The sequence below is a fragment of the Bison bison genome, unplaced genomic scaffold, assembly GCF_000754665.1.
Source record: "Bison bison bison isolate TAMUID 2011002044 unplaced genomic scaffold, Bison_UMD1.0 scf7180017864343, whole genome shotgun sequence".
In the NCBI taxonomy this organism is placed as follows: Eukaryota; Metazoa; Chordata; class Mammalia; order Artiodactyla; family Bovidae; genus Bison; species Bison bison.
In genome coordinates this window covers 3,471,719-3,486,002 of record NW_011494915.1, presented here as the reverse complement: position 1 = coordinate 3,486,002, position 14,284 = coordinate 3,471,719, and the positions used below count along the sequence as shown (strand labels likewise).

Below are 14,284 nucleotides of genomic sequence, written 5' to 3'. Positions count from 1 at the left end.
AAAGATAAATGACCTGGTAAGAGGATGAAACGTATCAGGGTTCAAAGCTCCCATGGATTGATGGTCCCAGCACTATAGCTGGGAGATTTCTTTCCCTGTCTTACCAAGCTCTGTGTTCTGTGCTGAAAGGACAATGATTATTTCATCCGTTCAAGAAGTGAGACGTGAAGGATGGGGGCCAATAGAAATTGGACCAGGGAATATAATCACGTGTTTTCTAGGGGGGGAAAATCAAACAAACTGAAAAAGAAACTCTGACAGCATAAAACAAAGAATTAACACTAGTCTGTTACTCCTTTAAAGAAGGTATTACTGAGGGGCCTTAAAGAAGGAATCAGATGTTCTCCACTGTCACTGAGAACAATAAAATAAAATAACACTAAATTATGGCAAGAGAAGAAAACGTTATATACCAAGCAAAACTCCATGACTGGGTAAGACTCTTCTTCCAATAGGTCTTTAAAGCTATTGGAAGTAATCGTAATAACAATAACCATAATAATTTCTTGCTTTAAGCAGGGGAGTGAATGAAATTTCTAGCAGAATCTGTGCATCATGTTCCCTGTTCTCCCCTCTATCTTTCAACCTATTTCATGAAGTCTCACTACAAACAGGTGACAAATGGCTTTGTTCTATATATTGCTCCTATCAAACACTGCCATGTTTTGTCTCTCTGTTTTTTAAAAATTGTATTGGACTATAGTTGATTTACCATGTTGCTAGCTTCAGGTGAATCAGTTAATTCACCTGGTACATGCATTCTCTCTGGTATAGATTCTCTTCCCATATAGGCCATTACAGAGTATTGAGCAGAGTTCCCTGTGCTCTACAGTAGGTCCTCATTAGTTATCTACTTTATATATAGTAGTGTGTATATGTTGATCCCAATCTCCCAATTTATCCACCCCTCCTTAACCTCACAAGTTTGTTTGCTACATCTGTAACTCAGTTTCTGTCTAACAGATAAGTTTATTTGGACCCTTTTAAAAAGATACTGCATGTAAGTGTTAGTTGCTCTGTCAGACTCTTTTGCAACTCCATGGGCTGTAGCCCACCAGGCTCCTCCATCCATGGGATTTTTCAGCCAAGAAAACTGGAGTGGGTTGCCACTTCCTTCTCCACACATATAAGCAATATCATATGATATTTGTCTTTCTCTGTCTACTTCACTCAGTATGACCATCTCTAGATCCATCCATGTTGGTGCAAATGGCATTATTTCATTCTTTTTTTATGGCTGAGTAGTATTCACTGTATATGTGCACCACAACTTCTGTATCCATTCTTCTGTTGATGGACATGTAGGTTGCTTCCATGTTCTGGCTATTGTAAATGCTGCAATGAACACTACAGTGCACATTATGGTTTTCTCTGTTTTTACACGCCTATTTCTTCTACTAGTTGTAACTTCCTTAAGGCAACAACAATTGTTCTACTCAACTTAGCAAGATTATATACTATGGAGACGTGTTATGAGAGGTTTAGTTTTTAAAGTCAACATGAAAGGTAAAACTATTATATGATCAAGTCATTCTGGGAAATCTCCTAGAAAGGGGCAATTTGGAGATCACTTTTCATTAAGTCCAACATGGCCAGGTTTCCCCTCGTGTTGGAACAGTCAGCATATCATTACATCCTTTATTGTGTGAAGCCTTTTTTTTCTACTTTTTTTCAGCTGACCATTTGGCTTGTAATGAGGACCCATATTGACTGAAAAACACATTATTAATAGTGAACACTAGACTCTCGGTATTACAAGATATTTCTCAACCACGAGAAGCACACACGATCTGACAGTGAATGAAGAAAGAGAACATGTGTATGTCTCATCTCATGCTCACTGTAGTCTGAACTCTGTCAGAAGCCATGCTAGGTGTTTCAGAGAGAGATGAGTTGATACAGGGGAACAGTTACACAGGATTAGAAGGCCGAGAGAGGGGAAAAGGTTTCTAAGATAACCCTGGTATTAGTAGCTTGGGAAGCAGCGCTACCACTCTTGGAGCTGGAAGTGTAAAAGAGCAGAAATGGTCTACCAAAACCTGGGGGCTTGCGGGGAGTGTTTCCACAGAGCAGATGCTCAGACCCCCAAGGTACCACTACTCAGACGGTCTGAGGAAGACAACACGTGACTGCTACCTGTCCTCTGATAGGAGTTCTAAGAGGAAGTATGGCACTGCCAAAGGAGTCACAGGAGAACTGATGCTAGAAATGCTGAGATTAGGTGGAGGCGGAACCTTTTATGAATGCAACAAATGAAGGGAAATCGACTACAACTGAAAACAAGAAGAATATTCCTTCTGCTTTCTTATCAACTTATAACCTCCAGCCAATGCCTCTAGTGGGCAGACCCTAACCAGAAGCCAGCCATCACAGAAGCCTGGGGAATAGCCTGCATAGTCCCAGATCCAGTATCACAGAGCAGAATGTAAAAGCTTGAGCCTAAGGTTGATGGGCAGTAGGAAAATTAATCTGAGGCACAAATTCATTGAGAGGAATAACAGGAAGAATTTTCTTTTATTATAGTTGCATTCCAATAAGTTAAGAATCAGCCTGCATTACAGAAGACCCCAGTTAGAAAGTAATTAGCCTCTAATTAAATAAACTTAAATTAAAAAAAAAAAAAAAAGATCTGCTAGAGAAGGAATAGGCTACCTACTCCAGTACTCTTGGTCTTTCCTGGTGGCTCAGCTGGTAAAGAATCTGACTGCAATGTGGGAGACCTGGGTTTGATCCCTGGGTTGGGAAAGTCCCTTGGAGAAGGGAACAGCTACCCACTCCAGTATTCTGGCCTGGAGAATTCCATGGACTGTATAGTCCATGGGGTCGGACATGACTGAGCCACTTTCACTTTCATGCATGATGCAAATTCACTTTTTCTTATAATCTCAAAGTTCATTAGTCTAATATCCTACTTGTAGTGTGTGATTAATACATATGTTGAATGGATTAATGAAAGTCTTTCTGTCTTTTTAATGCTGAGGGGATTTTTTCCAATTATTATTCCTGTTTAACTGCCACTGAAAAATGAGTCAGATAAAATATATAAGAACCTAAGGGCAAACTCTGCCACAGTTCACTGACATTGCAAATGTACCTACCCAAACAGTTCAAATGGTTTCTATCCCTGGCTATATCTCTAACTGTCCATTTCCAATTCACTATTGAAAAGTCACTACTGAAGCCACATTTGCACAGTTTAAGAGTGACACCCAGTGGCTTATAATTTAATCACATATTATAATGCATCTGGGAGTCTATAATCAGTTCTCAATTATCAACATAAACAGAAAGGTGTATAATATATAAAATACATAAAACTGTAAACAGAAAATGAACCATTACATTTGTTAATACTTTGATAGATTACAGAAGTAGACTTGCTTATCTAGTTGTTGAGATTCCATATTTAAGGTTGTTTGCAATTTTCCTTTCCTGAGGAAAGGAAACGCCTGTCACAATTCTGGTGCCAACTGCTAATGGCATGAGCTGATGGGCTGGGAAGGAAAGTGGGTACAAAATAGACTGGGACTGGATTTATCAAATATTGAGCAGTTCTAGACCTGACTCTCAAAGCCAGAAGTTCATTATTTGGGGCTCCAAAGGGTATGGAAAATTCAGCCTAGATCTAGGTTAATATGTAAAGGTATCAAGGAGGGTAGTAGAGCCTGTCTACACAGGGCTCCAGGAAGATGCAATATTTTAGAGTTGGGCAGGCTCTTCAGCTGGGGGCCCAGGGGATCAGGCTACTTAAGGAGGAGTCCCAGCTTGCAGTTGCTTTAGGGAGCCTGGGATCAGCAAAATGCCAAGGCAGCAACTGATCTTCCTCAAGATCAGAATGGAGCTCCATTCTCAGTGACATGCTGCAGGAAGCTGAAGGTGATTTCTACCTGTGGCTTGTGAAGTCAACCTCATTCTAGGATAGACGATCTTCAAAACAAAAACAAAGCAGAAACCCCACATACGCTTTAAATTCTATTTCTTTCAATGGAATGTTTGAAGAAACCAGTAACTCCATCATAAAATCTCACACTAAATAAAATAGAAATAGAAATCTTCTCATCTATTTAGATGGAATTTAGCCTGAAAAATTCAGAATTCAGAATTCACAGTGATTGAATGGGTTCTCAGGCCTGAAGGAATTTGGCTCAGACAAGCTCCTTCCCTATTAAATAATATTTTCCAGAGGCAAGAAAAAATGTATTTACTCATAAACATATAGCAGTGAGTTCAAAGGAAATCTCGATGGTGGCAGTAGTTAGAATTAATTCAAACACTTCTTTGATTCAGCCTGACTTGGGAGCAGGATACTAATAGCGAGTTATGAAAATGATTAGTATAGCTCATAACATCAACATATGGTAAGAGATTTGCTGCGGCTTCCTTCTATATAATCGTATCCCACAGGGAAATGGGGATATGATATTTTTATGATTACGGAGTATAAAAGAAATCTGTTCCCACAAAGTCAGCTTACCTCTCACATCAAAAAGATAAGCAGAGTTAGGCTCTCCTATGGAGACTTCTATGCCATTTTAAATATATATTTTTGGAAACTGAAAGGCAGAACTGTAGAAATTCATAGATGCTTGCAACCTCAAAATGGTCTTTTTCTCAGTGAAAATGCACTGTCATGATGACACAGAGGATGATGATAATGATGATCTTACCTTTTATCAGGATTCTTTTTCATCCCTTTGAAAAATGGGAGCTCTCAGCAATCAAATGGAAATAATTTAAAGACCAGCCTCTTAATGATAGTGTTTTAATTATCAGAGAAAAGGGCCAAGTCTGAAATTTAATAGGAAACTAGGAGATGTACATCTTTCACCTTTTTCAATTAATCTGGCCTAACAATGACTGATTGGCCAAAAGAGTAGAAGGTAGATATTTCAATGAAGATAGAAACATATATCTTAGTGTTTTGTCTAGTTTTTTCCTCAAAAAATGCTATTTTAATAGGAAACAGATTGCGTGTCTCAAATCTAATAATCAATAAATGGAAAAATGTCAATTACCCTCTCTAGTTTATTGTCCATAGCAAGTCTGCTTTTGCATTTTGTTTATTTAACCGTGGGCATTCGCTTATCAAAAAAAAAAAAAAAAACCACATGAGATGGAGTAAATCTGGGAAATGCTCCAGAACTTAAATGCTTTTGTGGCTTACTCTGCTTTGGCAGAGCTGGTGATAACAGAAGGCACTGTTTTCAGGAGACCCTTCAGTCCTTATCAGCTCCATCGCCATGGAGGCTCACGCGTGACTGCAGTTTACTTTACTGCACAGCTCACCAGCAGATTCTCCCTTCAGTGGGGGAGACTTGCCCTCCTGGTCCCCCAGCTCACATGCATGGGGAAGTATTTCAAGGGAGAGTCTCACAAGAATCTAGAAAGAGGTCAGAGTTATCTTTTAGGAATTGACTTTAACTCAGCGATAAGATGTTTGTATCAATGTTTGTCTTCATGGAGAATGAGAAAGATCATGATTTAAATAGGCCATTAATGGAGAGATAAAATGAAAAAAAATGTGTGTTTCTGGCTGAGGGAGTTGTATAGTGTACATAAAAATAAAAGGAGGCTCATAACTGAATTTCTTTTAAACACTTGACTTAGATTTTCTACCATCAGTTTGGGCTTCCCAGGTGATTCAGACAGTAAAGAATCCACTGCAGGAGATATAAGAGACACAGGTTTGATTCCTGGGTTGGGAAGGTCCCCTGAAGGAGGGCATGGCAACCCACTCCAGTATTCTTGCCTGGAGAATTTCATGGACAGAGGAGCTTGGTGGGCTACAGTCCAAAGGGTCGCATAGAGTCAGACACAACTGAAGCAACTTAGCATGCAGACAGGTACCATTAGTTTACCAGAGGTACAAGGAACAAAATGCAATATTTACTATTAAAAGCTTAATGGAGCATAGACTGTGTTGAGGTATAAACAGAAAGAGTATTTGTCCAGAAAGCAGAATATAAGTCTACCAACAAACACAACCAACAAGCTCAAATTCTGGCTTCTCAGAAAATTATCAGAGTAGAGGTCTTGTAAAGATGTCCTCTGCTCATACTGGTGTAGACCTCTCATGTAGTTCCCAAGAAAAAGAAGTTTCATGTTAAATACGACCCTGTCCTCTCGCTATCATATCCTCTGCTTACTCTGTGTCCCAGGGCACTCAGAAGTGACCCCCTGCTTCCATTTCCAGGTCTGTAAATCAAGGCAAAGATACCTGACTACTTAGACATTCCCCTCTCTGGACCCAGTTAAGGCACCCATCTAAATGAGACACTTAACATAAACATAGGACCTTGAAAAAATGACATCTGTGTTGAGTGTTCAATATTGTTCAGAAAGTGAATGTGTCAGGGGAGCAGAGACAGGTGACAAGATTAGTGAATAAAAGCAAAAAGTGAACTAGAAAATTTATAGAAAAAAGGAATATAGGTGGATGAGACCTTTAAATTTTAAAAGGCAGAGATATTTATATTTTTGTGAGCATAAGAACAAGCATAATCCAAGAGGTCTGTTAAGCGTCCAAACAACAAAAATGACCCAAGGAGATCCCAATGACATGGAAGTGTGCTCCCTACTTACAGTCCCCTAGGCAACTGGACTTCCTCTGCATGCTGACTGCATTATTATGAGACAAGTCAAATGCAAATGAAATAAACTGGAATTTGAGGCAAAGTAACATTGTGGACTAGGCAACCTCTCCATGAGACAGATAATGGGAGGAGTTTTGCAGGGTCTATGAAGCAAAGGATGAGATCATGGTATAAAAGGATAAATAGCTTGAGAGCTCAGACATTTGTCAAATCCTGAAGATTTACCTGTCATATCTTGCTCTGAATTTGATCATGATCAGGGTCAATAATTAACCAAATACATTGGTCTCCTCTTACTTGAACTATTACACTTAAAAATGTGCTTTAAAAATGTGAACTATCATACTTTTAAATGTCTTTTTAGGACTCTATCAGCAGACATATTTGCACAGGCACACAAAGACACCTCAACTGGGGTTTTTGAATGCAGTGTCACGTAAAATAATCTAATATTGGAGTAACCTAAATGTCCATGAATACGGCAATGCTAATCATAATAAAGTATGATATACCTATACTAGGAGCAAAGAGTAATGATTGGAACATGATCGCCAAACCCAGACTGCTTGGGATCATAGCTCTGTTGCTTTCCAGCTATGTGACCCTGGCCAAATTTCTTAGCTGCTCAGTGACCGTTTCTCCTAATGGTAACAAGAAGATGAACATTTCCATTTTTGTAGAGCTATTGTTAGAATTAACTGTGATACCACTCCAAAAAGCCAGAACACTGTGTGACACATACCAGGTATTCAATTCATGTTAGCCTGATTCTTATTTTGAACACATGATTATGCAGCATTTAAAAAGAATGTGGAGTGCGCAGATGCGAAGGCTCTTGACTTGGGAGCCCAGGCAGGGGGGCAGTCTTGAAGACGCGTCCTTTGGTTTGGCCTCAGTGACGGAACTCTCCGTCTTCAACCGCTGGGCGGAAGGCGTTTGTTAGGGGCCCGGCCAAAAAAAAAAATAAATAAATAAAAAGAATGTGATCCATAAGAACAAGGCTAGCAGTATCACATACCCTGGTTTTTTAAAGAGAAAAACAAACATCATATATATGGAATCTAGAAAAGTGGTACAGATGAACCTAACTGCAGGGCAGGAATAGAGGCACAGACAGAATGAATGGACTTGTGGAGATAACAGGGGAAGGAGAGGGTGGAATGAACTGAGACAGTAGCAGTGACATACATACACTCTCATGAGTAAACAGACAGTGGGGACCTGCTGTGTGCCACAGGGATCTCAGTTCAGCACTCTGTTATGACCTAGATGGGTGGGATGGGGAGCGTGGGAGGAGGGCTCAAGAGAGAGAGGAAACATATGGCTGATTCACACTGCTGTACATCAAGAACTAATACAACATTGTAAAGCAATTATAGTCTAATTAAAAATGAAAAGGCACTGGGAGGGAGATATTTGCATGTCACATACCCGATAAAGTACTATATTTTAATACTCAAAATATAGAAAAAATACATATAACTAAAAAAAAAAAACAATTTGAAAATAGGCAGATGATCTGAATAAAAATTTTTCCAAAGAAGACATACAGATGGCCAATAGGCATATGAAAGATGTCCAACATCACTATTAGGGAAAAGCAAATCAAAACTTCAATGAGCCATAACTTTATACCTGTTAGAATGACTATTACAGAAAAAATAAGGAATAACAAATGTTGAGAAGGATATGGAGAAAAGGGAACCCTCCTAACACTATTAGTGGGACTGTAAACTGGTGTATATTACGGAAAACAGTATGGAGGAGATTCCTCAAAAATTCAAGATGAGCACTATCACATGGCCTAGCTATTCCACCTCTGGGCATTTACCCAGAGAACACAAAAACGCCAAGCCACAAAAATATGTGCACCCCTGTGTTCACTGCAGCATTACTTATAATAGCCAAGATATGGAAAAAAACCTAAATGTCCATCAATGCATGAATGGATAAAGATGTAGTATACATACACAATGGAATACTACTCGGCCATAAAATAAATAAAATCCTACCATCTGTGAAGGGTATTATGCTAAGTGAAATAAGTCAGAAGGAGAAATACAAATACCATATAATTTTATTCATATGTGGAATCTAAAAAATGCCTCAACAACAACCACAAAACCAAACAACAAACTCATAAAATAAAAGCAAACTCATAGATACAGAGAGCAGATTAGTGGTTACAGAAGGGAAGAGGGACGTGGGGGTGGGTGAAATGCGTGAAAGGGGTCAACTGTATGCTGATGGATGCTAACTAGGCTTGTGGTTCTGATTACTCTGTATGTTGAGCTATAATGGTGTACACTTGAAATTTATATAATAAAAAATAATAGTCAAAAAAAGAAATAAAAAGAATAGAATACAGCTTTAATTTCTGCCATAGAAAACTCTGCAAAGTAAACTGTGAGATGAAAAAAAAAGTTGCAGAACAATATGTAAAGGGTGATTCTTAATTTTTAGTGCATACAGGCAAACACACATCTGGGTATATATAAATGCACAGAAGAAAGCATAAAAGGACCAGACAATAACAACTATCTCTAGAGAAGGAATAGGATTGGATGGAAGAAGGACCTGAAAGGAGATCGTCACTTTCTTCCTCTATGTTCTGCAGTTGACGAGCTGTTTTTACAAACACAAAATTACGTGTTACTTATGTACTTTTAAAATATATACTTTTGAAAATATAATAAGTAGACAAGTAAAGGAGCAACAAGAACAGTGAAAAACACTTTGATCAAGTCAGTGTTGGCAGTGCTTTAACCATCTGAGTTTCCAAGGACAAGGGAAGTGATCTAGCACAGGACAAGACTAAGACACGACAAGTAGGTCCTAGTACAAAGGCCGAAGGAGGTATTCTATATATAGAGAGAGAGACTTTTTTCTCTCTTCATTCCCATTTTAAAGAAAAAAAATAGTAATAACTTAGTTGATTTTAAACCACTGATTTTTACTACCTGGAATGTAAGTCTAATGCATCCTAGGTGCAGTCTCCCAGAATGCAGATCGAACTAGAGTCCCACTCTTGTCCTAGCTATCACTCCTCCATTTGGGAATGTTGGCCTGACCAAAACAAAACAAAAAACAACAAAAAAGAAGAGATTGTGAGGGGGAAGAAAAGAGTTTTCATGGTCTTTTTAAATGCTTGAGTACTAAGCTTTAGACCCTCAAACAGTTTGATGGGAATTTACCCTCTTCCTTTGGCTAGTGTGATATTAGCATAGTCATGTATAAAGTAAGCTGAGATTAGCAATGCAGCTTGACAACTGAACCAGGGTGAAATGAAATACCCAAATCACGGTGATATTTGTTTATCTGCATAACATGCCCCACTATGGCCCTACCGTTTGTTTACGGAAAACATTCATTCTGACTCGTCAGTGCCCATACCTTCTTGGTTGTAAATAATTCTGAATATCATCCCTGGGAAAAACTAAGACTATGGCTCAACAAATACTTTCATGAGCAGTCTAACCAGCTGAGCTAATATCTGTAGATATTTAAAATGATAGCTTAGTCCCATAACTGCACAGCATCTTTGAATGATAGCTAACCATTAGATGGCAATAGTCTTTGTCACACACCAGATTTGATCATCTCCCCAGCCATGATGCTTTTTTCAAGTGCAGGCCTTCATTACCCAAGGGAAATTGAGCTCAGAAAAACCCCACATAAACTAAATCAATTAAAAATCGTGACCAATTTTGGGGAACAAATGTATACCTGTGGCGGATTCATTTCGATATTTGGCAAAACTAATACAATATTGTAAAGTTTAAAAATAAAATAAAATTTAAAAAAAATCATGACCAAAATTTCATAGTAAATAGCGAGGGCTAAATGTGATTGGGGGATTTACTTTACAAAATTACATTTTTAAAATGTAATTGCCTCCATTTTCATTTCTATAACTTACAAAATTTGAGTTATAACTATCTTCTAATTATTAGGATAAAGAATGAATCGCCTTTTCATTGTTTGGAAACACAAAATTTCTTTAACAAATTTTATGGGAGCATAATATAATATCCTTTGGAAAGTGGAAAGTAAAAGTCACTCAGTCGTGTCTGCCTCTGTGTGACCCCATGGACCGTAGCCCATCAGGATCCTCTGTTCATGGCATTCTCCAGGCAAGAATACTGGAGTGGGTAGCCATTTCTTTCTCCAGGGGATCTTCCTGATCCAGGGAATCAACCTGGGTTTCCTGCATTGCAGGCAGATTTGTTACTGTCTGAGTCACCAGGGAAACTTATTTCAATGCTAATTACCTGAACTGCTTTAAAAATATATATATACCTAGGGTATTTAACAATTTTTTCCAAAGGCATTTCTTAATTCCCTGATAGCTAAATCATTCCCTTCTGAAATACTACCATCTTTATCTGTTTTTTTTTGTTTGTTTGTTTGTTTTTTTCATTTGTTAAGCAGTTTACTCAATCATATGATCTGGGAATCAAGCAGTTCTTCAAACATCATTTTCATCACTGTCATTAAATCTTGCTGCAGTACACAGAACTCTAAGACAGCACCCAAGATTCTTATCTGCTCATGAACATGTGCTATATAATTCCCTCCTTGTGAGTGTGGATGGGGACTGTAACTCTGATGGGATAGTTACTCTTGCAATTAGGTTATATTGTATGAGACTCTATCATAGCAGACAGGAGTGAGATTCTCCTGCTGGCCTTGAAGCAAGCAGCCACGTGTGAACTGCCTAAGGACGGGGACATGTGACAAGCACCTGAGGGTAGCCTCTAGGAGCTGAGAGCTCTCTCTGCTGACAACAAGCATGAAAGAAGGGACTACACCATAGGGATTATATAAATGGGGTAATAGTCTATAATTATAAGACACTGAATCCTGCCAACAACAAATGAGTTTGAAAGAAGACTCCAAGTCTCAAGAGGTCACAGTCTCAGCCAAAACTGTACTTTCAGACTCAGAAGACCCTGAGTAGAGACTCTGAGAAGACTCCTGCCTAGCATTAGAATCTCTCAATCCAAAAAAACTGACAGAACAGTTGGTGAAAAAAAGGACAGAGTAGTTGGTAAGGTGGATTAGGATACACAGACTCTACTGTTAAGAACAGATTTTTGATTGATGATAAATATGGTCTTCTCGTTACTGAATATTATATTGAAGACTTTAATTCTACAATGATCTTTACTTCCCTAAGCAACTCTGTGAGGCAAGGGACACTTGGAAAATAAAGACTCCTTGCTGGTGGTTATGATAGAATCCCTAGCCTCACAGTGCTTGATTCGCACTTTCCAGTGTTGGCAAAACAGTGTGTTTCAGGCCACTGTTCTTCCAGCCCTACTTCTTTTTCCTCTCTCACAGGTCTTGATTAAAAGGAAGCCTGTAGTAAACATCCTGCATAACAAATTCTGTCTCAGAGTCCTCAGAGTCCGTTTACCAGGAAGTCCAACCTACAAAACCAAATTTTGACAATGATGTCATCTGCAATATATTCCTGAAGATCTAATACAAACTCACACACACATATGCGTATAAGTATATATGTGTGTTTTTTTTCCTCTCTCCCTGCAAATATATGGGCAGAGAGAGAAGATAAATGTGGAAAGTGTTAAAAATTAGTCTCTATTGGTAAAATATAGGTTTTCATGATACTATTTTTTCAAGTTTTCTATTGTTTTGAATTTTTTCAAAATAAAAAGAAAAGTAGACAAAGAAACAAGATGCATTAGTAACAAAAGAGACAAAAATGATACTGACAACATAAATAATGGAAGTGAGAAGACAATGAAAGTATCTCTGGAAAACAGTGAAGGGAAATAACTGTTCATTTATTACTAATAATTCAATTCCCAACAAAAATATCCTTTAAAAATGAAGGCAAAATAAAGACATTTTATATAAATAAATATTGAGGGAATTTGTCAGCAGCAGACTCATCATAAAAGAAAAAATAAAGTAAGTTATTCAAAAGTGGAAGGAAAGTGATGTCAGACTGAAGCACCAGAGAGCCATGAAGTAATATTTAAAAATAGCAGAAGCAAATATGTGAATAAATATGAACTTGACAGAACAGTAATGATTTACTTCGTGGAGATACTGCAGACTTCAGTCTCCACACTTAGGTCTCTGCCTGGCCCTCTGGCAGCCCCTGGGCTTGGCTGAGCATCTAAGGACAAGGTGAACCAATGGGCGTGAGGCCAAAGGGCAGGGCCTGCATGAGGCAGCGGAGACATCTAAGTGGCCGAGGGATCTGTCTTTGTGCCTGTAACAAATTTAAAAGCAAACTCTCAGTTATCTACTTGCAAAGGACACCATGCCGGCACAGATAAAGCACAGGAGACATGTATTGTACATTTAAATTACGAATTCAAACTCCTCAGCTAAGCAGTTTACATTGGTTTTGGGTAAGCAGCAGATTAAATTTTCCATCACTATTTTCTCTCTAGCACGGGGAAAATAACTGATCACAGTAAAAACAACATCAGTGGTAATAAATATCAGGAGCAAAAATAAAAAAACCAAATGCTATATTTACATATACACACAATTCTTACCACAAACCAGAAAAAACAAAAAGTAAGAGACCTGAACAGTCCAAAAATTGGTCTTTTTTTGAACAGTGAACAGGAAAGATTTAACCTCAGAGCTTTTGGGATGGGAAGCATTTTGTTTTTAAAGTCTCTTCTCTTGTCACTCATACATTTTAATATTATAGTTATTTTCCTGGAAATTACAAATATTCATTCTTACTGAGTTTAAATCTAATATCATGAGTACTTTTCCACTTCCCAAGAAACTCCAGGATGTTAGAATATTGTAAAACCATTTACTTTCTCCCTGCTTTCTTACATTCCTGCTACTGTGGTTTTACATATATATCCCATTAGCAATATTTGCCCATTTTCCTATTGAGTCGCTTTTTTTTTTTCCTATTGATCTGTGGAAACTTTTATTTTAACACTGTGGATATTAATCCTTTTTTAGTATTATATATTGCAAATATTTTCTCCCAATCTACGTTTCCTTTTGATAAAACAGCTTTATTGAGGTATAACTGACATACAATAAACTGCACATACTGAATATGTACAATTTGATGACTTCTGATATATCTATACACCTGTGAAACCATCACCACAATCAAGATACTGAACAAATACATCATCTCTCAAAGTTCCTTCGTGTCACTCTCCTGCAATACAGTCCCATCTTCAGGCACCTACTATTATGGCTCTCTGTCTGCATTTTCTAAAATTTTATATGGAAGGAATCATACAATATGTACATTCTTCTTTGCCTGGCTTTTTCACTCAGTATAGTTATTTTGAGATTTCTCTATGTTATTGCTTCATTACTTTCTATTTTTTTTCTGAGTAGTATCCCATTATACAGACATACAAAGGTATTCGCATGTTGATAGACATTTGGGTTGCTCATACTTGGTGTTAGCAGTCTTTTAAACTTTATTCATTCTAGTGGTTCTGAAGTAGTATCTCATTATACTTTGTATTTCACTAATGACTGGTGTTATTGAGTACCTTTTGTCTGCATTAACCAAAGTGTCTGCTTGCATCTTTTACTCATTTTTAATTGGATTGTTTGCCTTCTTATTATTGAACTGTTAACAGTTCTTTATATATTCTGATACAACTTCTTTATCATACAGATGCATAGTCAATATTTTTTTCCCAGTCTGTGACTTGTCTTTT

The 14,284-nt window shown here is 37.9% G+C and overlaps 1 long non-coding RNA gene across 1 annotated transcript in view; it reads right to left on the bottom strand.

Annotated features, from left to right (window-relative positions):
• Positions 1-14,284, bottom strand: part of LOC104999103 — a 74,271-nt gene that overhangs the window by 28,247 nt on the left and 31,740 nt on the right. The window lies entirely within an intron of this gene.